Source organism: Schistocerca americana, chromosome 7 (assembly GCF_021461395.2).
Source record: "Schistocerca americana isolate TAMUIC-IGC-003095 chromosome 7, iqSchAmer2.1, whole genome shotgun sequence".
Lineage (NCBI taxonomy): Eukaryota > Metazoa > Arthropoda > Insecta > Orthoptera > Acrididae > Schistocerca > Schistocerca americana.
The window spans coordinates 503,760,543-503,766,542 of record NC_060125.1 but is presented as its reverse complement, the minus strand read 5'-3'; positions in this window follow the sequence as shown (position 1 = coordinate 503,766,542).

Here is a 6,000-nt window from a genome sequence, read left to right as displayed (position 1 = left end):
AGCTACGCGCTTTTAACCACATCTAAGCTTGTAAAACGTCGGAACTTTAAGGTTCTCTCTATTTTTGGAAACAGAAAAATGTCACAGAGGGTGGCCGAGGAATCACTACCGTGTTGTTTTTCACCAAAAATTCACCAACAAGCTAGGAAGAGTGAACAAGTGTGTTATCGAGGTGCGAAACCCATGAGTTGTGCGACTTTCCTCGGATTTCTTCCACACAAACGATGGTGAACTTAGAGGTAGTACTCACCTGTTATGAAAGGTTTCGAACAACTTCCATTCGCCACTGTCTTTGCTCTAAATTCAACACCTATGGCACAAATTCTGCAGTCCCTATCCCCACCCTCCTATCGCTTCGTACCCAAAATATCCGACAAGACTTCCTGACATGAGCCATTCAAGCCATTCATATACAGACATCATCAGAAACTTCTCTGCTTGTGATTCGGCTGTTGTTCACAATCATGTCTTTCACTTTTTCCACATTGTCATCTGTTGTTGATGTGCTGGGGCGTTCATCTTTACCATGGCCACCTTGGAAACGCTTATACCGCTCGTAAATCCTTGTTGCACAAATCCTTGTTGTACTCATGGCAGACTCATCAAAAACATTGATAAACATTTCTAAAACTTTGTTACATTTTATCCCTTTCAACAGCTAATTTTAATGCAAATTCTCTGATCAATTTTTAGAACAAATCAATAATCACCACTCTTAAGCAACCGTACGTAACTTCCTTGATTTCTAACGAGCAGACTACAAACCCAACACGGCTACTAGTGTACTGGTACGTTTTACACATGTTAACCAACACAACAAAGAAAAATCGCTTGAAGCCGACTAAGATAACTCATGTAACTACAAAATTCCCGACATTTTTAGAACACACGTCATAATGTCGTTCGAGCGAATGTCGATATTCGTCTGTCATTTACCACCTCGTAGTGTACTTCAAATTCTTGTCAAAGATATTTTAAGGTTAGAGTGACTTCTTTACTCATAAATAATTAAACTTTAATTTGTTGCAGTGTATGGTGAAACGACTAGACAAAAAGCAGAAGAGGACACATCCGGCATCGTATGGCTTTTGAGTTTCGCAAGAGCAGTAACGCAACAGTTGCTACCTAAACGTTGGGCTGGTTGTCAAGTTCATTAGACGTTCGTAAATGTCAAAGGTGATTTTATCAGCTCAAATTCGGATGTTTTGAACTTTCCGACATGAAGCCCAACAACTTTAGACAATGACATCTTAAGGGCAGAAGTGGAAGCAAACCCGTATCAAACAATCGAGGAACTATCGAACACTCTTAACCAACATTAGTCGACAGTCCAAGAACAACTGCAGCAGATTGATAAAGACAAAGCTAACTGATCCGCAACATGCAACTTATTGCTTCAGCGACAGAATAGGAAGCTTTTTTTTGTTCTATTGATCACTGGTTACGCCAAGTGGGTCTTCAATGATACTCCAAAATTCATAAGCCAGTATCTCTCTCTGAATTAATCGCCATGAAGTAAAGCGGAACCGGGTTTACACATCAAAAAGGCGTTTTTTGTGTGTTTGGTCAGGCGTTCACGGGGTCGCTCATTTTGAAGTGTTGAAACCTGGACACATTGTGAGTGCAGACCCTAACTATAAATAATTCGATCGAGTACTCAACCTCTAACCGATTAAGTGCCCAGTGATTGTCAACAGAAAAGGCTCTGTTCTGCAACAAGGTAACGCACGACCGCACTGCGCATGACGAACCCTGGTAAGTATTAATGAACTGGAGTGCAAGGTATTGCCTCTCTCATCACACTCACCCAATATCGCGCCATCGGATTTCCATTTATTCCCCTAACTACAACATTTCCTAAGCGACAAAAAAACTGAAAATAAGCATTATGTCCGAAATGCCATCTGCAGAATTTTCCTCAAAAACAGATTTATTTATATCGATCCAGCGTTGAAATTTTTCATGTTATATGGTAAAAGTTTGTTGATAGCGAGGGTAATAACACCACTGATTAAAAATAACTTGTTAACCATCTGTTTGAATTTAATGTAAAAAAAGAATATTACTTTCCGATCCCCCTAATACGAATACGACATGCTGTTGCTCATTACATGAGAAGTTAGTTAATGAAACATGAGACAGCTGTATCTTGGTGCAAAAGAGCAATTACTGATCTATTCAGACACCATTGTACGCCCTACAGAGTGGTTACAGATCACCTTAACAATTTAAAAAAAAGTAAAACATTCACCAACATTGCCCGAAAGACACTCATATACGTATGTTCACGGGTCTTCGAGATATAACGCGTTATGGTAATCTGTGAGGACTAAACTGTGACCAAATAGCACATAAGCATGTACCTTCTCAAGTTATCGACATAATGCGGTCTTTCTGCAGAAACAATGTCAATGCCCATGTGATATCACACACAGCTGAATGTCTACTTACCTTTCCCACTCTAATCCCCCAACTAAACATTCAGTTCCACACCGAAAGCAGTAGTAGTAGTGTAAGGTCAAAAACTGTACCAAATAGACAATGTCGAAAAACAAACGCACTTTTACTAAAAAAAAAAAACTCATCTTTTTCTTTCAAGGTTGAGAACAATCCATCTTGCTCTTGGTGCAATTCCCTATAATGCTTTGGAACTATAGGGAAGAAACTGTACAGTTCTCTGCATTTAATGATAAGCGTTTCCTGATTTATTGGGACTTTCAGTAGCTTATTGATAAAATTAAACAGATAATGCAGGTTATTAAACAGAACTGAGAGTCTTAAGCTGTTTCATTATTTCGTTTACGTATCCTGTCATCATTCTGTATTTCCTGATTTAATAACTTTTGTTGTATTGCTGCAGACCACTCAATGTCTCCATCGTCCATGTGAGATGTCTTCAGGCGGCAGTTCTTAAGTTTTGGGTTTGTTGTTATATTTTATATTAAACAGGAGGGCGCAATTTCAGTACTTATTTATATATTATTTTCGTTGCAGGAATAGTTCAAGTTCCACGTTTATCACTTTCTTGTGATATTTCTCTAGTTTATAAATTAATAGCGACTTATCCTACAGTTTTGTTAATGTAAAATAACGTTTAAAACTGTCATCCACCTTACGGAAAAAGTGGAGATGACGTTTGTATGTGTATATGTGAACTAAAGAGAAATAAAGTAGTTTTGTGTAGAAAGTTAGATATGTGTGTATATAGTACGGTGTCCTTTATCTATGTTTCCCACGAAACATGTTTGCTTAGTCCATAATGGTTGTTTAAATGAGAGGTTGTTCAATATTTGTTTAACATGGAGAAGAACAATGAACCTCATTCTCCAGACGTCTGAGTAGCTGACTGTCGACAAATACACTACCAACGAATTTAAAAACATTGTGAATATTTTGCTCATAGTAGAAAATGCTGAGCAAGAGCTGTAGAGTCTGTAAGTGACAACTTTTTTTAGTGTCGACTTGTATATTTCAGACAAGGATAAAACAATGATAGCGCCAGTCAAACGGCTACTCATTCTGCAGGTGGCACACATAATTTAATGTAAATTTGTAAGAATCTGTGCACACTATGTTGCTCCGTGGAAATGAAAAGTCAGTTGTACAAGGTTAACGTTGCAGGTGTTTTACTACTACACATATCAAAAAAAGTTTTGCATAACCTCGGTTTCGAGAGTTCCGGAACCTGTACAGAAAATTGGAATAGAGATCAACATAAACATCATTTCTGCCCTTTTTATTCCTCATGAAAACCACGCATTGCATATTGTACCACCATACAACGACACCTTCAGAGGTGGTTATCATGATTCCTGTACACACCGGTACCTCTAATACCCAGTAGCATGTTCTCTTGCATTGATGCATGCCTGTATTCGTCGTGGCATACTATCCACAAGTTCATCAAGGCACTGTTGGACCAGATTGTCCCACTCCTCAACGGCGATTCGGCGTAGATCCCTGAGAGTGGTTGGTGGGTCATGTCGTCCATAAACAGCCCTTTTCAATCTATCCCAGACATTTGTGATAGGTTTCATGTCTGGAGAACAACCTGGCTACTCTATTCGAGCGATGTCGTTATCCTGAAGGAAGTCATTCATAAGATGTGCGTGATGGGGACGCAAATTGTCGTCCATGAAGACGAATGCCTCGCCAATATGCTGCTGATATGGTTACACTATCGGTCGGAGGATGGCATTCACGTATCGTACAGCCGTTACGGCGCCTTCCGTGACCACCATCGGCGTACGGCGGCCCCACATCATGGCACCCCAAAACAGGAGGGAACCTCCACCTTGCTGCACTCGCTGGACAGTGTGTCTGAGGCGTTCAGCCTGACCGGGTTGCCTCCAAACATGTTTCCGACAGTTGTCTGCTTGAAGGTATATGCGACACTCATCGGTGAAGAGGACGTGACGCCAATCCTGAGCAGTCCATGCGGCATGTTGTTGGGCCCATCTGTACCGCACTGCATTGTGTCGTGGTTAAAAGACGGAACTCGCCATGGACGTCGGGAGTGAAGTTGCGCATCATGCAGGCTATTGCTCACAGTTGGAGTCGTAACACGACGTCCCGTGGCTGCACGAAAAGCACTACTCAACATGGTGGCGTTGCTGTCAGGGTTCCTCCGTACCATAATCCGTAGATAGCGGTCATCCACTGCAGTAGTATCCCTTGGGCGGCCTGATCGAACAACATCGCTTTGGTTCACTCCGAGACGACTGGACACTTCCCCTGTTGAGAGCCCCTCCTAGTACAAAGTAACAATGCGGACGCGATCGAACAGCGGCATTGACTGTCTAGGCATGGTTGATCTACAGACAACACGAGCCGTGTACCTCCTTTCTGGTGGAGTGACTGGAACTGATCGACTGCTGGACCCGCTCCGTCTAATATGCGCTCCTCATGCATGGTTGTTTACATCTTTGGGAGGGTTTAGTGACATCTCTGAACAGTCAAAGGGTGTCTGTGATACAGTATCCACAGCCAACGTCCATCTTCAGTAGTACTGGGAATCGGGGTGATGCAAAACTTTTTTTGATGTGTGTATTTTAGTACATTAGCCTTCGTAACATACATTATGTTAATCTTAAATTTTTCTCATTAATTTGGACAATGAACACATGTCGATGTATGTAGCCGAAATACAACCACTTAAATCGACATATATCTTTTGTTATTTGTTTAAGTACGACGGGAACAGAATTTGAAAAGATAGCATAAAGTGGAAGATCCTCGTAAAAATTGCTTAGAGACGCAACTGCGTTGTAAATAATTAACAATATGTCCGTACTGCGACCAGCAATACAAATGTCTCTCAGACATCCGGCTCCAGGTCAAAAAAAGTCTTAACTGTTCTGTATCCTGTACAGTAAACACTTCTTGCAAAGTGCGATGAACATGGTATTCTGGTCCACCGCCGCTTCATATAAGCCTGACAGGACGGACGGCTCCTTCGCTAGCTTTGGGTTTTCTGCGTTGATGAAAGACGTAATCAGTGTGTGTCAAGATTGCAATGCACATCAGTAGCGTGCGCAGTCTGCCATTTAACATCAGTACGAATCACCCTTGCCACGCGACGTTGATACGAAACACCCTCCGCCATGCAGTATTTGTACGAAGTAAAAAAAAGGGTTTTGGCTGTTTTTTCCTTGTGATAACTATTTTATGAAATTTTTATTTTCTTTATATTTATTTCAGCAGTTGCTGAAAATGCTTAAAATACATTACAACTCTTGAAGCGAATGTTAATTATTTCATAAACAACTTTCTGCAGCTACGTGAAAATACGACCGGTATTAGATTCCAGGAAGCGAGTGCCGGAACTGTAAACAATAACAAATAAATAATTTAAGTCCCGGGCAAGAAACAGGTGGAGGTGAATATCAAATATACACTCCTGGAAATTGAAATAAGAACACCGTGAATTCATTGTCCCAGGAAGGGGAAACTTTATTGACACATTCCTGGGGTCAGATACATCACATGATCACACTGACA